We start from the raw sequence: 21433 nt of genomic DNA, 5'->3' as shown, positions 1-21433 counted from the left end.
ACTCACACTTGAATTTAAAACCACCCTCAGCCTTAAGTAATTTCTGCTTCAGTGCCCCAAATACAAGGCAGACTTTTAGAGAAGGAGTAGAATGTATCCACTCCTTCAGTATTAAAAGTAACCCAAAATTTATTATGTACATAAATCTTCCGTGAAAGAATGAATCAAGAAAGAAAAAGAAATATCATTTTATGATATTGCAGTATTGAAAGAGGCTTAGAATAACTGTGAAAAGATGGGTAAAGAAACCATAATAGAATAGCAGCATCTGACCTACTCTTTGCACTCAAAATAAAAATGAAAAACATCAGAGGGGGGTTGTTTTATTGGATGATCAAAAATAAGAAGTTCAGTATATAATCAAATAATGTATCAGTAAACCTCCACACAAACTCAGGCAGGCTCTCTGTATATCTGGTATAGTCAGTGAGGGAATATTTCTTCTTTGTTTTCCCTTTGCATGGTTCCCTTACATCAAAACAAAGAAGTAATTCAGAGATGACAATGAGCACTGTGAGTTATGTATTGTCAAATATACTCTGTTGCAGAGCATCTTTGTCAATGAATGAAGAAATAAATCCCTAGCAAAGAGGAAAGGAATACAGATTAAATCTGGCTACTTCATTTTAATCGAATTTACTATATTTTAGTGACTGTGTATGAGGCAAGCATAGAAAAATGGCATAGAAGGAAAAAAAAAAAGAAAGGCAGTCTTGGATTGTGCAGACAATGGAAGGAGCAGGGATAATATCCTGCTCACAGTGACAGAAGACTGAAAAGTCTTTTAACTGAGCTTCAGCCCCGTTTTCAGCAAACAATGACTAATGTTTTCTATGACATGAAGACTTTCCTGCAAGACTGAGATGAAGCACCTTCAATAAGCAGCGTGCTTCACTTCATTTTCTTGTGGCTGAGTTTCCTCAAGTACCCTTAGAGGGTGAAGGAGTTTAATCCTTTAAATTTCCTTGTAAAAGTGCATGAACACACAAACCTCCATCCATACCTACAAACAAATACACCCCCTACAAATACACCATCCCTTCCCTGGACACTGGGAGAACTGCACAATTTTACTTTTATACAGTAGAATTTTGATTAAAAAACTGTGGATTTCATGTGCCTCAGTTAGGTGTTAGTTATGTTCTTCAAAAGGATAGAGCAAAATGAAAATGTTTGTTTAGTCCAAACAAAGTTTTAAAAGAAAATATGCAAAATATATTTTATTGATACCTTAAGGTTACTTGAAGAGGGGTTTAATTCGCTTAAAAGAAAAATATAACAATAGAGATGAAGTTAAACCTAATAAAGCTGGAAGAGAATGGAAAAACCTTGAGGGAAATAACAGACTACATTAAACCTTGAAGGAAGACTGACTCTGAATTTCACATAAAGTGCAGTGCACAAATATTTCTACTTGGGGCTTTTTCTGGTCTTGCAGTTTACTTTAGATGAGATATGCTGCAAGCTCTGACTTCTGTGAACATTATATTAAATCAGGGGGCTGTGATACATGCTTCAAATGGGATGAGCTTCATCTCTTGCAGACAGAAATGCTACCCTAGCTTAATCATCAGCAAACCTTAGAGAACTCTTGGTTCTATAATTTTAACAGGTATGTAATTGTGTCATCTCTACAGGCATTTGAAGCCATGCTTTCATTTCAAACTATGTAAATCCACAAAACATTGTTATAACCTTGTTATCTACCCTGCCTGTTTGTTTTCCATCAGTTTAATCACTGCAAGCCACCCATTATTTCAAATACAGAAGGGAGAGCTTTTGAAAGGTGACAAATATCTTATGATAGTCTTCATGGAAAAGGTAAAACCAGTTGTACTTTGTCTGCACATAATGAACTCCTTGATGATAATCATCTGCTACTAATACAAAACTCTCCACTTGGATGAAACTTTATGAATAATAAGTGGGATAAATTCCCTACTTGGAAGAGTTGACTATTTAAAATAAGAAAGACAATATCTGTTTCTTACAACCCAAGGAAGAAAAGAAGAATTACCTGAAAGAATTTCAGTTCAGCCATTTAAGAATTATTATTGTTGCTTTCAGTATCTGTTCTGAACACCAAGAGAGAAAAATATTGTCAAATCCTGCAGTGAAACTTCTAATTAAACAGTAGTCAAGATTTCATAGAATTTTTATTTTTACTCTGTTCCAGTACTTTTTGTTGCTTGCTGCAGGAAGAGTTCCATTAATTTCAATGAAAATTCCCAGTGGAGCAAGCTGGAGCTATTGTTCTATTCACAGTAAGGATATCAGAATTTCTTTGCAATTATTTCAGCTGAGAAGCATTTGCACGCAGAACTTCAGCTGAATATAGCAAGGATTTTAAGCTTTCTCCTAAAGATCACAGAAATAGGGGTTTTTTCACTTGCAGGTGTCAGAACTATTTGTCCTTTTGACTACTTGATGCTCCAGATTTGTAGGTGGCCAGTCAACAACATGTCATCAGGATATCATACAATCACACAAGGCAGGGGAAGAGAGAAAGCAGAGGAGGTGAGAGTGATTATCTTCGTCAAGGACAGCAGTCAAATCAAGAAGAATAAGCTGGAGGCACACACATTAAATTGATCAAGGGATGGCTCATTAGGAGCCTTGCTTCTTTCTGCTTCTGAGGTAGGGAAAGGGCAGAAGGCAGACAATAAAGACTTGAGAAGACAGATGCAGGAGAAGCTGCTGCAGCAGAGGGGTTTGGGAGATAAACAAAAGGAAAGGAAGGAGGAAAAAAGTGACCTGAGGCTGAGGTGGGAGACAGAACAGTTTTCTTAGCAGAAGATACCACAAGGACATGATTTTAGGCAGTGCTGAGAGAAAGGCAAGAGCCCCCAAAATGCTTGAGGGGGGAGGAAACTGGAAGGAACAGGTAAAACCCCCTAAGAGTAAGATTTGAGGGGATCATCTGATTCTGACACTGTGGTCAGCAGTGGCAGATGGGAAGAGGTAGGAAGGAAAAAAAGAAGAAATGTTCAAAGATGATTCTAGGCACTTCAAAACAGACACATCAGAAATATTCATATAAATTTCCTATGGAGACACCAATTTATGATGTGAGTGGGAGGAAAGGAGAACTCTTTCTCATTATCTGTTTGTTTATGTGTTTTTCTTATTTTTATTAACCTAGTGTGTAATTGTGCTGCCTTGGAAAGGTGATGATAAGCCAGAAAAGGATTTTGAAAGGTTTCTCTGTATTCATTACCTGTTCAATGACTAGAAGTTCCCAACACCAGTTAGAAAACTATCAAAAAATAAAAGCTGCTCAACACATACTAACAGACTTTGTGCCCTTGTGATCTGCAGCAGTGCAAACACAAACTACAATTCCAGTGAAATACAGATGTGTGTTAACATTAAAAAAAAAAAAAAAAACCCCAAGTATTAAATTAACAAGTAACTAGCTTTTTTTGTAGCAATGATGCTTTCCAAAGCCTTTTGGAGATGAAAAAGACAATCTTCATCTATAGCTTTATATATATATATAAAAAGATTAGATTTTGGTCTTTTAATCAATATCTTCATTGATTTTAATTAAAATGGAATGAAGAGATGTGGGAACTCATTCAAATAACGTCTCAATTAGGCATTAAGGATTCACATGCAGTTCATACAGTAACACTTACATTGCAGGCACAGTTTTGCAGAAACAGTAGAAATAATGGAGTCCAGGGCTTTCAGCTGCTGCTGAGCAAAGCAAAGGAACCTGGGGACATGGAATCACCCCAGGACAGCAAGTGGTCACTTCTGCCAAAGGTGTGTTGGACCTAGGAAAGGTCAGAATGCTGCTGGGAAGGAGGCAAAGGATTTCTGCCAGTGTGAGTCTGTGCTCAAGGCCACCAAAGTACCACAGCCAGAAAAGCCTGTGGCCCCAGGAGCTCTCTCGCAGTTTGGGGAGCATCAGTTCCCCTTTCTGAGCCTCACAGGAAATACCTGTGAACATCCATGTGATGTATCCAGAGCTCCACCAGCACCACTGCCCCAAACTCTTATCAGGCAAACATCAGCATTCAGGAAACCTTTAGTGAAATGGAAAACAAACAACTCATTAAAACAAAACTAAATTAACACTTATTTATAGGCTGTCATTACGACTTCATGCCAGATGGGAAACACAAGGAGTGTGCAGGTGAGAGGCTGCCTCCTGTCAAAACCAGGTCATATGAAAACCTATCCTTAATCACTGCTCCTTTGGGAGCATTAACAAAGCCTGAGACATTGGAGACATTGGACTTTAATTTTGGATTTCTTTTTTCCTTCTGTTTATTACACACCCACAGAGGCCAGCTGGAAATAGGTGATAGGAGATACTGAAGTGTTTCAAGAGTCAGAGGAACTACACCCTTTACCAAACTTTAACATGTGACCACAGACAGACATATTCAATGCATTTCATTTGACAGAAGTGGTGACAACAGTGAAATGCAGAAGTTGAAACAAATTCCAGGAAATTTGAAAATAAAATAGCACATCTAAAATGTCATTTCACAAAAGTCTAGGCTACATGGTACCACAAAAGCTGAGCCCTTCCTTCCAGTTTGGCTGGGATGCAGACAGAATGCAAAAGATGAAAAGCAATAGTGACATGAAGGTTAACACCATGTCACAACAGAGGTACCTCAGGGCAGTATGTCAAAATGAGAAAATAGAGCGGTTTAATTTTCTATAAATATATTTATATAATTTTTAGTTGTCTTTACATATATTTATACACACAGGCATGCATGGAAATTGACTTTAAATGCATGCACAGTGCTGAATAAACATACCACATCTGTGAGCACACCATATGACCCCAATCAAGCTCTTCAAACAGCCCCAAGGGACATGAACATCACTGGAAAGCCCAGGAGGTCATGTGCTTTTCTTTAAAAGTCCCTTAGAAAACACAGACATTGGGAAATTCAAATAAAAGTTCATCTAAAAATTTTGATTTTTTGGGCGACATTGCAGCTTTTCAGCAAGAGCCCTCAGAGGGGCCCTTGGTGGTGCATGTGGCTCTTTCCAGGAGCTGGCAGAGGGATGCTCCCCTCTCCAGGGCTCAGCCAGCCCGGGTGCCAATGGGCTCCTCGCTTCCCACACCAGGGCACTGTCACAGTTATTTTGTTTCTGTGTCCCCTCCAGCTCTGAACACTCTTCTCTCTGAGTTTCTGACTCCACAAGGGCCAAGATTAGATTTAAAGGGTAGTTAACAGGATTTTTGCTTAAAGTCTTTCTATCACTTGTATTTATAGCTTAATCCATCAAAAGATTCTTGTTTCGGCCCTCTCATTTCAAAGCAAGCTTCTTTCTGGGGAAAAGAGATCACAGCTAAAGCGATGAGGTGTGTAAGGATGTTCCAAAACAGCATTAGAGGGAAAAGAATCAAACCATCTCTGTGTTTCCTTATGCAAGTTTCATTAGCACCAGCTCACTGAGGCTCACAAAGCTTTCAGACACAGAAATAAAATACATTCTGACCAAAATCACTCTCACGGGTTCTTTTTGAGGCTGGGAAAGGGGAACACACGTGATGATGAGGCAAATCAATGCCCTGAAGAGCTTCCATTATGTGCTATGGGGCTACCCACAACTGGGGTGTTTTTTTGAGCTGCAGTCTAGAAGCCAAATTTGTAAGGAATATTTAAGCTTTTAAGATGATTACAGGTGACTGTGCAGATTTATGAAAGGGTCTAATGGAGTTAAGCACCTTATTTCCCATGACGTTCAATGGGTTTTAGGCACTTCTCTCCTTATTAGATGCCACAATTTAATTTCCCCTTTAGCTATACTTTTTTCAGAATACTAAAGCAAAACACTCACTTACAGTAATTTTTCTAATTAAACGTTATTAACTCGAATATGCTAAAAAAATCTAAAATCATTAGCATTTTTTTTGTTCAGATTTACCTGTTCCTATAAGATATTGCACCTGCCTTTGCCATTTTCGGGTTCCACATCATAAAGTAGGAATAAACAGAAAACATTCTTATATTCCTGGGGTAAAAATCCTAAACAGCTTGATCTCCTCTAAAATGGACAAACCAGAAGCAACACATATACTGGTATATTTTTGCAAAGTAATAGAAATCTCTGAGCTCTGCTCCTCAGTGAGCTGTTACAAGCTGTCACTTAAATACAAATCCATCATTGTCTTATGCATCCATGCTATGGACTTCTCCCCACAACCTCTGGGAATGTGCCTTCTTCCCCAACCCCTTAACCCATAAAACAGATTTCTACCAGGCAGCTGTGAAATGTTTATGCTTGCTTAAAATCTTGTCATCCTCAGGAACACAGAAAACACAGGGATTGCCATATCTGATCAGCTCAGTGATCCATCCCAGCCACTCTGTCACCCCCAGCCCTTGCCAATACCTGAAGGGAGCATAATGAAGCTGTTCTTAAGAGGGTGCTTGTTAGCATTGAGCAGCGTGCCCAAAATGCCATTTCCAAGGATCACACAGGCTCTTCATCTTGTTCAAATTACAGACAGGAGAAGATGATACAGCCATCATTTAAAACCTGCAGAATTCCATGAGTTCGGAAATTGTGTTTCATTGTGTTGGCACAGAACGTGATGAATGAAAGAATGATGTTTGCTCCACTGAGATCGATTGACTTACAGTGATCTGTGGATCTGTTTCAAATCACCCAACTTGGAAGTTTCAAATGGGATTGTTCTTCTTCTTTGTTAGTTTTTAAGCACAGGCAACCATCTAATGAACTAATAATATTTTAAAGTAAGTTCTTAAGTGGCTTGTCAACTATGATTTATTATTATTCTCCAGAAGATCATGAAAATGTTTTGAAAACAGAAAGAAACGTGCAGGGAGGTGTTCATATCAGATGGTTGCAGCAAGAGATTATGACATCTTATTTTTTTAGTAAAAAAATATACTTATTATATTTCCATGCTTGTTACTGAACATCCATTTTATGATACAAGTAAGGCATTGATTAGGGACACATTCAGATTTTAGGCATGGTTTGACTATGAAAATTCTTTACTCTGTGACAATATTAAAAAAATCAAACCAACAAAACCCAACAAAAATTTGTGCATGTTCAAAAATTTTTATGTTCTGACATGTGGCATGAATTTAAGCTTTCAGAGTGGCAGAATTTGCCCAGAGCATGCATGTCTTGATCCAGAGAAATAAATATTCAATAATACAAAGATTGTTTCAATAATTCCAAGAGTCCCAAAATATTGCTGACTCTCCTTTAGGTCTCCCTGGAGGTTAGAACTTGCACTGCATAAGCAAGGATAAAGCACTGGAAGTAGAAAATCTGTCCCTTCCTTTCCTTTTCTCCTGTCTCAATCCTGCCTTGAGATGCTGAACTATCTGAGTAAGATATTGAAGCTCCTTTTTTTCTTGTTATGTGTTGGCTCTCATAAAAGAAGAAAACCACAATCCTGGCTGGGCTAAATCACATAATCATGAAGGATTCCATGAAGAAATAGATTACGGTCTCAGCAAAATTAGCATGAAGCTGAGATCAGAACTGAGCCCAACAAAGTTGTGTATGGGCTGTAGCTAGAGCTAGCAAATAAACCTAGTAGCAAATTTTAGGCAGAAATATTTAATATGGTAATTTCTTATCTGCACTAGCCTATGGTTCGATGATTAACTATTTAATGAAGTGAGCTAGGTTTGTAGCTTTTCTTTTTTCCCCAAATTATATTCTGTACTGCCACTCACCTATGAGAGCACTTTGAAGCCTTGTGCCCATGATTTAAGGTGATTTTCTGCAAATTCAGGAAAGGCTGTTGTGATTCCTCAGGAGTTAATTATGTCTTTGGGGAATGAGCACAGTATTTGCATTTGTGTATTTGTGTATATATGTATGTAAACATAAATATATGCAAATCCGCTTTCCTGAATGGAGGAATCAGAATCAGAAATAAACTTTCATTTTCTTAATTGTTACCTGACTCGAGTTATAGAGGAAAAAAACTCCATTTCTGTGTCAGATCAAGTGGTAGAAGCCCTACAAATAAATGAATATTTTCAATCTAGATCATTAAAATTAATACAATTTCAAACACAGTGGCAGAACAGTTTCTTCTCATTGTAAATTATATATTCTTTAAATTATTGAGACCAAGCATCCCCAAAAAGGAAGGATTTAAGACTTGTAGGTATTTTCTAGAATGGTCAAAATAAATTACATGAGCATTTTATTTTTCCTGGGTACCACATGTCCCTCCAGCAGATGCAGTTTTGATGCCAGTTTATAATTTTAAGGAAGTGTTAAAGGTAACCTAGCCAGCAGAAGAAATGCTGCCCACTCTGCAAATGCACTTCTTGAAGACAGACATGGAATAACAGTGGGTCAGTTCTGACAACAAAACCTAACTTTTCTTCCTCAAAAATAGTTTCATTGTCCATAGCACCCCTTTCCTTGCACTGTGGACACTGTTTTCTCAGAATGGACCCCTCCCTCTGGGAGAAAAGGCAGGAGGAGCATCCTGTCTTTAGGAGACACTGCAGGAGCTCTGTGTCCCCAAACCAACTCAGACCTAACAATTCAGAGATTAAAAATGCACAGCATCTTGAACAGAAGCAAGCAGCAGATGGGAAACCATTATGAATCATAAGGGCAGCAAACCATTGCATCTGCCAGAAGGAGGTAAGCAACCACAACAACAGCCCGAGTTCCTTTCTGTATATAAAGTCTTAGAACTAACCTGGATCGAGAGAAAACCAGAGAAATCCAGATGTCCTGAAATCCCACAGGATTATGCTTCAAAGAGAGCCCATCTCGTGTAGGAAGTATCTCAGATTTTTAAGGGTGATATTAAGCTTCTCTTCATTTCTTAGCCTGCTCTTTTCAAATAGGTTGTCACAATCCACAGGAAAAGCCAAATCAATAACACAAATAAAAATAATAGAAACCCTGAAATTATAAAAAGATGGTATAAACAAATAAATTGACAACAGAAAATAACCAAATCCATAGACAACTAGATTGTAAAACTCAATTCAACATGCAGCTGATCAAAGTGAGCTTTCCTGGTGTGGAGTTAACATTCACCCAAATAAGGAAATGGCAACTTGTTTCTTATATGTGGCCTAACAGCATTAAAAACAAATAAAGAAACAAACAAAATACCAATAAACAAGCCCAAACAAACATATAAACCATCATACAAACAAAAACCCAAACACCACAAACACAAATACTATGTATTTACCATCTGCTGAATGTTTTACTTGCAAGATCTTGAAGGCTTCTTTGCCTAGTTTGCCTACCAAATATCTGACAGGAACACTATTTTTTTCCATTTATTTCATGCCCTTGAGGCTAGGAAAACTCTTCTTTAAATTAATTTCTGATGTCCTGGTCATGACCGGTCATGACAAATGTCTCCTAGACATCTCCTCTTTCAACTCTCAGAAATGGCTTGAACTATTTCAAGATTACTGAATAAATATAATTTATTTCATTAAAACCCATTTAAAAGGAATTTTTCTCTGACTTACCTTTCATTATCGAATATTGAGTCAATGGAAATGCAGTGCCTAAATTGGGAAAGAATCTTATACTTAAATTTTATTATATCTCTTATTCTAAATTTTGTATAAAGGAGAAGAAATACAGCGTCAGGCATTTGTTCTCAGAGACAACTGAAATCTGGTTTTTTGCATTGGCTTCTTCCACACGCAGAGGCAGTATGGTACAAGAGACACACTTTTCTCCTGGGAATTTAACCCAGTTTCCAGTCCTCAAGCCTGGATTATTTGTTGTGATTTAATAAGATGTATTCTGTAGCTAATTAACCATTTAATTCAAATAATTATTGCATTGTTCAAATAAAATTGGAGTGATAATAGTATGAGGATTCCTCCACTGAACTTCTTCCCTCTGTAACAGTGTCGCAGAGCAATGTCATTTGAAGTAATCACTTTAGTTTAATAGCTCAGTAACCATAAATTATTTAAAACTACATTAAAATAATTAAAGTGACATAAAACAATCTGCACTGAAAGGAGAGGGTGTTATTTTCAAGGTGGAAATGGCAAGAACACTGTCTCATCCAGCAAGGTAGTGGGTTGGGATGGGATGTGGAGCACCTCTCTTTGCAAAACCTAAAATGCTACACAATATACCAAGAACTCTTCCAAGACTTAAGAATTTGCCTTTGAACCCAAATGGATGTGTCTGTAATTTGAGCAAATACAACTGAAGCATGACCTGAGCTGATAAATTTCCCTTCCCATACATTTATTTTAAAAAAATCTAAAAAATATCAGTTGGGTAGAAATCACACAACCCAAAACCAACTACCAAGCACAGAAAACATGAGCTTGCTTTTGTTTCATTGCCCATGACGTGGTCCTGAAAAGTGCTTTGTTCTCTAAAATGTTAAAACTAAAAGCATCAACAATTTTTATTTCTTAAGCACCGTTCAGATAGAGTTTTATCAAGGACAGAGGAAATGTTGAATGCTAAATGGGTTCTACTGAAGTAGATGGAACCTGTTAAAGTTTTCTTCAAGAACCACTGCTTATAATTTTTCCATCTATTTCAAAGTTCCCTGAGTTTCATTATGGTTGGTGCTGCTTCCTCAACACTCTAGCTTTGTCTTCTGTTGGGCTCTTAGATTCCTCTTGGTATTTAATTCCCTTTGGCTGCCAAAATCCAGTTGTGATCTATCTCAATGAGGAGACAGCTCATGGGCAGTGTAGAACCACAGCACTTCAGCTTCCTCGTGGAGATGTTGGTGACAGTCACAACCCAGAATTCTGGGGAATCACAATAATCTAAAGACATCAGCAGCACTGCAGAACTAAGGAGTGATCTAACTGAAAATAATTGCTTTGAAGTCACACATCTGCAGTGATCAGAAAGGCAAACCCAGCACAGCATTTCCTCATTTAAGCAGACAGTGACAAGCAGAAGAGTGGGAGATTTGAGCTCAGATCTTCATGGGAACCAGGCAAAAGAATACAACATTTTGAAGCAGATTAGTCACTGATCTTCCAGAAAGTATGTTTTTGTGAAATATATCCAGCAGTGTGACCCACATCCAACATCAACTTCCCCCAAGAAGCAAACAGAAGTATCAAAAAGTATCTAGAGAAAGAACATCCTCAGGCAAAAAGGCCTGGACTAGGAGACATCTCTGGACTCAAATCAGGCTTTTGAAATAAAAGTTGCAAGGTTAGGGCACAGATCAAAGCCACACAGAAGAGGTCATCAGTCTGGTCTGACATTCCACAAAACAGAGGCGTAGTGTTTTCCTGACTGCTGAAAGTTTTGCCTTTGCTTGGTACTGCAACACAACAAATAATTTTCTTCAGCATGGCAGTGGATGCTTGGCTAGTAAAGACAAAAATTGGCTTTCCTTAGGACATAGCCCTTCCTGCTATTTATAGATGTTACAAGAACAGTGGTTTGTGCAATTTCTTGACACTGCTCTAACATTAATGCATTTATTTGACACACTAAAATCTGAAACATTATTACAGGCCTTACTAAGAGACTGTGAATATTTTTGAGATATCCTTCATAGGTTGGTCCCCATAAAAAAAACACAGTCCAAAACCAACCAAGGAACCAAAAGATACCCTTTGAAACCTTCCCGTCTATGAATTTATCCATCATAACACCAGATTTCTTCTTCAGCTTGGCATTAGAATTACTTATTAAATCTCAAGCTCCAAGTAAAAATGTCACACTGAAAAAAGAGATTAAAAAACACTTTTAAGAAAATACAAATTAACAGCATGATGGTAAAAGAGAAGGCAAATATCCCTATTTTTAATGTTGACCAATCCTATCGTATCAGAGACTAATTTGGCTTATTATAGCCTTGGGTCAGCATCTTGCTTCAGTTTATGTTCATAGGAAGACAAAATAAAAAAGAGCATGTAGCAAAAGCTTTTATACTTTCTCCCTCTCTGTCATCACACACTCACCCCTTACTCAATTTAATTTTTTAAGTGCCTGCTAACAATGGTTTTTAAAAGTTCAGTTTGATTCAGGTAACCAGAAAAGGAGATTTCAGAGGTTCTGGGTTGTTATAACTCACTGATCTTTTGTTGTTCCTGACTCTTACAGGCAGGAAAATCTTACAGCTTTTGAACGGTAAGGCTCGCGGATCACCTAATTTGCAGGTAGGTTTCTTGGATCAAAACACCTTTGAACTGATTAATACCAATAAAAATATCTGATCTTATGTAAGCTGAGTATAAATGGTCTGCTGGAATGCCAGACTAGTTCTAGAAAGTGACTGAATGCTTTTATGGGTAATGACTGGGTCAAAATGCTTCACATAAAAACTAGACAGCATCAGTTTGCAAAAAGAGGTCCTTGCCTAAGAATTTGCATAAAGAAAACAGCACATGGCAATTCAGACTGCTTTAAATCCCATCAAATAAAAGAAATGCTCAGTCCCAGACGAAGTGATGAGGTGATAGGGAAGCATCAGACCAGGGCATCTGCTCTGGTTAGACATATCACTCTCATGCTGACTTGCTACCACTTTCTGTCAAACAGCTTAATAAGAGTGCCATCATTTTATTTGTCTTTGAAAAGTTATTTTGTAGATATCAAAATGACCTTTCTTAAAGATTGGAAGTGTGTTTTGCCAGTTCAATTAGATAATCACCTGTAAATTAGATGATGCAATGTCTTTGCTACGCTGGTTGTTTCCTGGGTAATCCTGAGAAAGTCACTCCAGTAGCTTTATGCCTCATTTCACCAGAAAAAAATAAGAGTAGGAATACTGGAAAGACAGAGGCACACAGTTTTTCCTATCAGAAAAACTATCTCTGTCTGTAATCTGACAGTGCTGCAGGTGCTGTTCTCTGCTTGTGGGATGATGGCATGAGCATGATGTATTGAGAAGTCAAGGAACTAATTAATTGAGCCTTTTACTCTGATGATATGGCTTATGTTGAGGAGGGAGGAGGGTCCATCTGGATTAATTTAATTGTTTCTTTGTTCTTGCTGCCAAAGAGAAATAGTCTGCAGTCACCTGACTGGCTGGTATCAATTTCAGCATGAATACACACGAGGCACAGCCATTAATGTGGAGGTGGTAACTCATGACCACTTGGGATGGGCAGGCTGCCTATGTTTCTCTTCAGCGTTTGAATTTACAGCCCTGTCTGCAGTGTGTATCTTTTCAGGTAAAGATTTTCCTTGTTCCTGCCTATGGTATTCATTTAATTTATGGAAAGTTTCCTGTTATGTCCCAGTACAAATTCATACCGCATCAATATTCATATAAATTTATAACAGCAGGTTCAAAATACCAGTACACAGAATACATTAGCATTTCTCTTCCATCTTGCAGGCAGGAGAAATACATTATGAAGCAGACCCAAAAGATTCACATAAAAGTACATAATTTTTGCCCCCAAAACATTTGCTATTTTGTTATTCTTAAACAGATGCAAATTTAAAATTACATTTGCTGTAATTAGAAGAAGGTAAGACTGGGGCTTTGAGAACTCTTTCTCCATTATGGGAAGACATCCTTGCAGCTCAAACCTGCTGTTGACAAAGACAGAGGCTGACCTAAGAAGAGCCGATGCCTGCTGGGAAAACTGCATGTACCCCTGGATGAGACCTGTCAACAGAGTTTACATTGATAAGGTCAGACAGATTACAGAGCTGGTTTTGTCCATGTTTTTTTGATTTTTTGGTAGGTTTGGGTTTTTTAACTATCCTTGCATTTGGGAAGCTATTCTGATCAGAACAAGAGAAATTTTAGGCAACAACAGCTACTAAGGAAACATTTTGTTTCCAAGACAAATCACTTTAGCACATTCCCAGTAAGGTGGACAACAGTGCCTGTACAATCTTTGTAACAAATTTAGTATAACCCCAAGGCACAGATTGGGAACGTTACCAATCAAAGGTCAGAGCAACACCAGGTATTTTTAAAAGCTTCTATACTTACACAAATCACAAATTGTATATTAATTCACCTTGGAATTTCATTCTGGAAAAACATTGCTCAAGCTGCTGCCACCACTGCTTTATCTTACGAGTCTTAGCCCAAAAATATCTGGAAGGACCTCCCCTGGTGGACATCATGCAGATGATTTTTTCCTCTCTTCTCTCTTCCCCTTACAAAAATCTACCTTCCTCATTCTGATGAGAACAGATAGTAATGCCCCCTGAAAATACTTAATGACCAGCTCCTGTTAAACAAGAATAATCCCTGAAAATGACAGATGTTTAATTGTTATGTTTTCCAGCTGAAAACGCAGTCCTAAAAACTCAGAAGCTGTATTAGCTTGTTATCCTTGAGAAAGAAGGTGAGTTAAATGCAGCCTGGCATAGATCTGGTTAGGCAAGACCTGAGCATGGCATTGTTGTGCCAGTAACCATCCCCTTCCTATCACTCAGAAGTGAGAATTATTATATTGTTTTCATAGAATAAGCTTTGGTCCATATCCCTGCACTTCATTTCATCCTACGCCTTTTGATTACTTTCCCTTCAGTGAAGACTTTTTTTTTAAATTTTAATTAGGCAGGTAATTTCAATAAATTCTTCTACAGCATTTTCTGTCTTCTTGTTTGATATTTTCATCAGATATTGCAACTTCAGTGAGGTTAATTTAGGCAAGATTTGGTCCTTTTCACTGCAACTCATTTCATCCTGGTCCATTTGCTTGCTCTCACTCCTTTCCCAAATTTTCTGATTTTTTTTTCAATGGCATTTTATTTGATCTGATCTCCTTTCCAAAGTGTTTGTAATGCTTTCTTTTCTGTTTTCAAGATTTCATTTTCTTTCCTGAAAATGTAAATTAAAATGTAGAAATGTAGAGCTAAATATGTCGAAATGGAGAGTATGTGCTCTGGAAAGCATTTGAAAGGAATGAGCACAATCACCAGCAGGGAGCCAAAAGTGCCCTAATTTGCATGCTGTGGTAGTGTCTGATCTGTAAATAAGAGCAATTAAATCAGAATACTGCTACTGGCTGAATACTGTTTTACAGTGCCCCATAAGAACATGGGTTTCAGCCTCTCTGTGCAGCTGCTGAGGCCTCTGCTTACCCTGCAGAATACTTTGTTATCTCGGGGATTTCTGCTCAGGCATGAGAAATGCACACTGTTGACTCTGAGGCCACCAAAAAATCAGAAATTCTGACATTTTGTATTTCAGAAGAAATGTCTCTTAAATATGCAGGCCAAGGACACATCAACTCTCCTGGGATGCAGTGGCACTCTGGAGACACCCTCACAAATCTCAAGCGTAGTACACAGGTACAAAAGCAAAAGATTTGTATTTTTGACAGGAAAGAAAGAAAATAAAACCAGGATTCACAGGCCTTGTCTTAAACAAAAAGACAAATCACAACACCTCCACAAAAAACCTCCAAGAATATTGTGACCAGTTGATTCAAATCTTTTGCAAAAACAAAACCAGTGGCTATATGTGATGCTAGCAGAAATTTCCTTTTAAAAGCGTTGCCCAGCATGACCAATGACTTTTTCTCCTGAAGTCAAAATTGTTTCTAACCCTTCCTTAGAGTTGGGTAGAAAATTGACCCCTTTTTTCTTTTCATATGCACACAGCTCCCCTGTCATTTCTCCACTCTCCTGCCCCTTAACCCAAGAAAACTGCAGTAAAACCTGTCTTATAATCCTTCTTATGGGCTGCTAATACCTAAATAAACATCTCTTTATAGGACTTGACTTATTTTTCTTGAGAGACAGGATTCCTTTGACTCTCTTTAGCCATTTGTACCAACCCTGCTATTCTGCACAGATTCAGATGCTGATTTTCTGCTACATTTTTGGCTCTTGCAGCATCTCCTTTGTCCGTGTTCAGTTCTTTTCTTAGAACACTACATTCCAATTATATTTCAGTCAAATACAGTGACAGGAGAAATAGATCAATTTCTCCTGAAAGGTTTCCATGCACTTTCAAAATGTAGATTATCATAGATCTTGGAAAGTCTATATTTGTTTTAAGCTTCAGCTGGAATAATCACACATTACATCTTTGCACTCCACTTTCATGCATATATATGAATGAAACAAATATAGATAGACACAAAAATAGTAAACTCCTTATGGTCTATTTCCTCCACTCTTCCCCTAATGTGGGAAATGTTTTTTCACATCAGTATTAGAAGAAGCTGTCTTTGGAATGCAAACTCTTCCTCTGCACCAGAATTTGTATCATTCCTTCCATTGGAAGACACAGAGGTTCACCAAAAAGATACCTTGTAAAAGCAACACTTGGGATCTTGCTTCATACTTTTTTTTCCTTAGCAAATTTCTGCTCTCCCTTGCATTAATCACAAGCAATCTTTATATTTATTCCTTCTCAGCGTCTTCTCTCTCATGTTGTTCCCACAGATCTTTTCCTGTGATTGCATTTCTGTGCACCATACCAGGGTTAGGACAAACGCTCTTGATGAATCTCACTTTTTTCTTTTTCCTGGTTTCTACTTTCAGATCACTCAACTTCAGTGGAAGGCAGACAGGCCAGCTTTTCTTTTACTCTGGCTCATTTTATCATTATCAGCAACACTTTTCTCTATTTCCCTCTGTCTCCAGCACACATCGTTTGATGAGCTCTGTTACTGAATCACCATGAAACAAATTGACATGTTCCACTATAATTTTCAAGGAAAGATGGCTTACACAGAAAATAGCTGGTTTTAAAAGCCATAATTCAGTTTACATAGTAGTTATAAACAGCAGGTTCCTTTCACCCTTCCTTTTATTTTCAGGATGCCACTTTCTATCACATGTGGTTATGCCTCTGCTGAAAACACCACAGCCAAAAACAACAATGAAGACCAGCTTTCAGAATCTCTGGGCAGTTGAGGACTATTGATAGCCATATGATTAAAGAGATTAAGTTTGCTGAAGCCCATTTATAACACCAGGAATTTTTCTTTGAAAAAGTGAACCTTTAAAAATCCATCACAACTGCCATGAGCTCATTCCTTCATATATGGGTGCAGTAGGGCAGGGTGCATTTCTATAAGCACACAATGCAGGATTAATTTTTTCCTTTTTTAAGGGAAGAGTGAAATAACTTGAAAAAGTGTCTCAGCAAGTCCTCAAAATGACATAATTTTATATCCAAGATATTCCATGCTTTGATATGCATTCTGAAGCAGATGGTAGGTCTTGGAAGAAGACGAAGAATTAGGATTCAGCCGCAGCAAAATGTTCTGGAAATTAATGTAGATTATAGTGTAAAAAAATTATAAAAGATGGAAAGATTGATGTATCAATCCTCTCTATTTTAAAATTAACTCAAGTGAGAAGTGCACAAACATAAGGCTGCAGCTTCATGGTCACAAAGAAGGTGTCATATCAAAAAGCTGTAGAGGCTCTTCTCATTCTTCAGTGAATGGGAATCACCCCTTGTTTAAATATTATGGTGCTGCTGATATTTACCAAGAGCTGTAATTTCTGGAGTGCAAGTTCCAAAGCAGCTTCTTCAAGTCTAAAATGTGCTGGAGACTGAATTCCTAGAAGCTTGCTAGATGTCAGAATGAAGAAAGCAGAGCCTAATGTTACTCTGAAGCTGTTAAGGAAAATTCAGATTCCTCCACCCAGAGCAGTTTCCAATAGCTTATTCCAAATTTCCTCTGGTGACCTACAGAAAGCCTTGAGAATTCTAATTAAATTCCTGCTGATCCATAATTGAAAAGCACCATCAATACAGAGATTCTGAGTACCTCAAAAAAAGGAAATTAGCTTGACCCTCCATCCTAGAAATGGAATGAATTATATTCAACCAGAAAAGGAATCATATTCAGCCAGTTTCTGCACAATAATCAATAAATAGGATTACCACTGCAACTTGGGAGATCATTTAGTGGCAGCTACAGAGAGGAAAATGTGGTGGTGCTGCAAGCTGATGACAATGAGGGTGCACCATCCATCCTGGAGGTGTGAAGGTCTCCCATTCTAATAAAAAGTTCTTAAGTCCTTGTGCAGAATCTGCAACAGTTCTCAGCAGATGAGAAAACAATACTCCAAATTAAAAAAAAAATTTAAAATAATGCCTTTGTGAAGTGTATCATAAAAAGAAGGCAGTCAAAATCTCAGAAAATTGGGGTTTATACTGTTCATGGCAACTCACTGCAGTGACCTAAAAGGTCTTATTTTCTAGAAGGTACAGAGAAGGTAATTCAGCTTTGCTCATTGTCTCATGAGAATAATATCTGCAATAAGAATATCTGCACAGGTTTCAAGGTAAAGACTATCATAAAGTTAATTAAAAAAAGGTGGCATTTTATCAGATTTGAAAAATCTTCAAAGAGATTTTTACCTGCTTGAAAAATGCTTTTCTCCAAAGTATATGATGTGTTTCCTGGTTTACGATCACAGACTCCTTAATAAATACCCTTATTTTGTTAACTGGTTTAGATTATCCCAGAACAATAACATACACTTACCATCCAGCATTTGCAGTATAACTAACTCTCAAAACTTTATTCCAACCACTACATTTTTAAAACTGAGGTAAAAAGTGTGGCGAGTCTGCAGTTGGAAAAGCCAACATGCTTTTAGGTCAAAACTGAGAACAAAATTAAAAAATATGTGTCGTATATAATGGACACATATTTTGTAAAATAACATCTTGGTTAACTTTAACTACTTGACTTAACCATATAAAACTATTGGCACATTTTTTTAAACATTTTGGATTATGCAGAACCACATCATAAATTACCTCAAACAATTTCCTAGTGGTACCATCGGACAAAAAAAAAGGGCTTTTGTTCCCAGGCAAACAAAAGGTCTATTTTTTCTTTCTTGCAATGGAAAATGTGTACTGCATCATACTGACACATTCTTGGCCCAACATGAAGCTGATGTGATACTAAACTAACCTCAATTACTAATTAGATTTGATTTAATTTCACTTAAGCTGATTTTGTTTTAAAGGTTTAGCTTGGTAGGTAAACACATATAAGGCATTTTATTAAGTCAAAGGGTATAAGAGTAGCAAAGCAAGTGCTCTTATTGGTCTTGAACACACATAATTGAAGCCGATGTCAGATCATCTATGTTATAGAGAAAATTAAATTAGTGATTTTCTGTTTTGTGCTACTCTAGTTAGCAACCAAGAAGGATTTATGTACTGCTTTTGAGAGGTGAGTGTTCAGTCTTCCACTGTTTCTACTTGGAACACTTTAATGACTCAGCTAGACCTCCAAAACCCCTGCCTGAACCTGTTAAAAATGACTGCTGTTTCTCAACAGATTTCTTTAAAGTGAATGTTCATTCAAAATGAAATTAATTTGTTCACTTTTTCCATTAAAATACTCCCCAGCTTCCTGCTTCAGTGTTCACCTTTCTTGAACTCTCTGTTGGACTTCAACCCTGCTGGTTTCTGTCTCCTCAAAGATACACCCTTCAAAGTTTTTTCATTTCCAAGCTTCCAATTCCTGTCCTTATTGTCCCTCTGCTTCCTTTCTTGGTCTCTCTGTTCAGGGATCAGTTTTGTGTTCCCAATGTGATTATTTCTGCAGTGCAGCACAGACATTGCCAATCTTGATTTAAACAGGATGATTCCCATAACCCAGTCTTGCCATAACAGCACAGAGTTCCACTTAGGTTATTTTCTTCCTCTCCTCCCTCCTTCTGGTTTACATGTTTGCCATACACTGGGATTCTGATTTTTAAAAATTTCTCATTAAAGCAAAAACCAGCTGACACCACCAATCCTCTTATTTTTATTTTTTAAACTCTCAGTGTTCCCTTCTACAAGCTGTCCACCAACCAGGTGGTTAAGAGGAGAAGCAAAAGAAAATAAACAATATTTAAATCAGAAAGATACTGCTGGTTTGGTTTTTTTCTATCAACTTATTTTTCTCTCAGTTATAATTACTGCCTGTGGGAAATGATAGGCTTGCACAAGGCACTGTTTCCATTACAGGGGGAAGCATTTAGATCAGTGTAGCATAATTCAGGCACCAAAACAAAATTCCTGCTATGTTTTATGCACAGTTGCTTTCTGCAACATGACTGCTTCCTCCCTCCTCCTTGCCAAAGAAAGTTAGGCACATTTTTTGCTGTCACCTTAAACCTACATTTAAGGTAATTTGAAACAAAGCCTCAGGCTTCAGTCTTGCAGCTTGAAACCAATTCCATCTGTATTAATGAGCTCTATAATTGTCCTATATAACGTAGCTTTCAAATCTGTAAACCTTTCAAAATTATTTAAATCTCGTTTTAAACTTACAGAACTACTTCATGGATTCTGCTTCCACTTCCCAGAGAAGACTTCAAGCTAAAAGTATATAAGCTGTATTTCTTACACATAAAAATAGTTTAAAAAAAAATCAAGTATTTCTATTCAAGAGTTAACTTCTGTTTTTCATGCAATTTTATCCATCACTTTTTTAAACTCACAACTAGGCTCACTCCAGGTCACTTCAGCTCAGACATTTCAGACATGTTAATCAGAATGCACATGTAAAACAGGAGCAATTATACACAATGATTGTTTAGCTGGCCCCAAAATCAAAGCTCTTTATGGCTCAGTCTATGCTTAAAATGCAGAAGCAAAATGGTTGATGAAGATGCTTATGTCTGAGAGATCATTTTATTTTACGAAAAGATATCCTTGAATTAAAGCATTTTTACCAAATTTACAACACTCATTATCTTCAAATAAGCGCTGAGATCTCAACGTCCAAATTAGAATGACTCTAAAGAATCTGGATCCCATATTAAAGAAGTCAGTAGCTCAGATCCATATTTCCTTCTCTATTTCTGCAGAACTACTTTAACAACTCTGGCTAAAACCTTACCAAAATTCACTGAAAAGAAAAAATGTTGTCGGCAAAAAAAAAGTTCCTACAGACTTAGACATTTTTTGCATTGCTACTTGACATTTTATATTTCCTAGCAAAACCAGGAAAGTGCCAAGTTTCCCAGCTATAGTATAGCCTAGTTCCCAGCTATACCATTGAAAAATGGGAGAAATTCAACAGATTTCAGAAGAATATCCATGGATTTACATTGGTTATGGCGTTCTTCCTTTGAAATTTTGCTACAATGTTTATTCCCAGTGGATTCTCATAATCCACAGGAGATATAAGATGGTGAAAAATTGGTGCAGAACCACCTGAGTGGTCAGCTCCTCTCTGAAATTAGTCTGACACATATGCAAACATGGCAGTGTTCATCAGACACTTTGAGAAATTAAAGGAAATCTCAGCTTATTCTTATTCTGTTATGGTGAATTCTGACACAGCAGTCATGGCTTCTTGTTTTATCTGCACATGCTTATCCCTTTGGTTTTGTCTGTTCTGACAGGTCCACACTGTACACAATGCTAGATTTCCTTCTTTTGTCTTTTACCTTTTTATGAATCAAAAGGTATAGAAGTGGTTAATCTGTAAAAACTCAATAATAAAAAAAAAAACACACAAAAAACCAACAAAAATCAAAAACAACACAGGCACAAGTGCACTTTAGAATTCTCACC

This window comes from Camarhynchus parvulus, chromosome 3 (assembly GCF_901933205.1).
Source record: "Camarhynchus parvulus chromosome 3, STF_HiC, whole genome shotgun sequence".
NCBI lineage: Eukaryota > Metazoa > Chordata > Aves > Passeriformes > Thraupidae > Camarhynchus > Camarhynchus parvulus.
Note: the sequence above shows the minus strand (reverse complement) of the source record.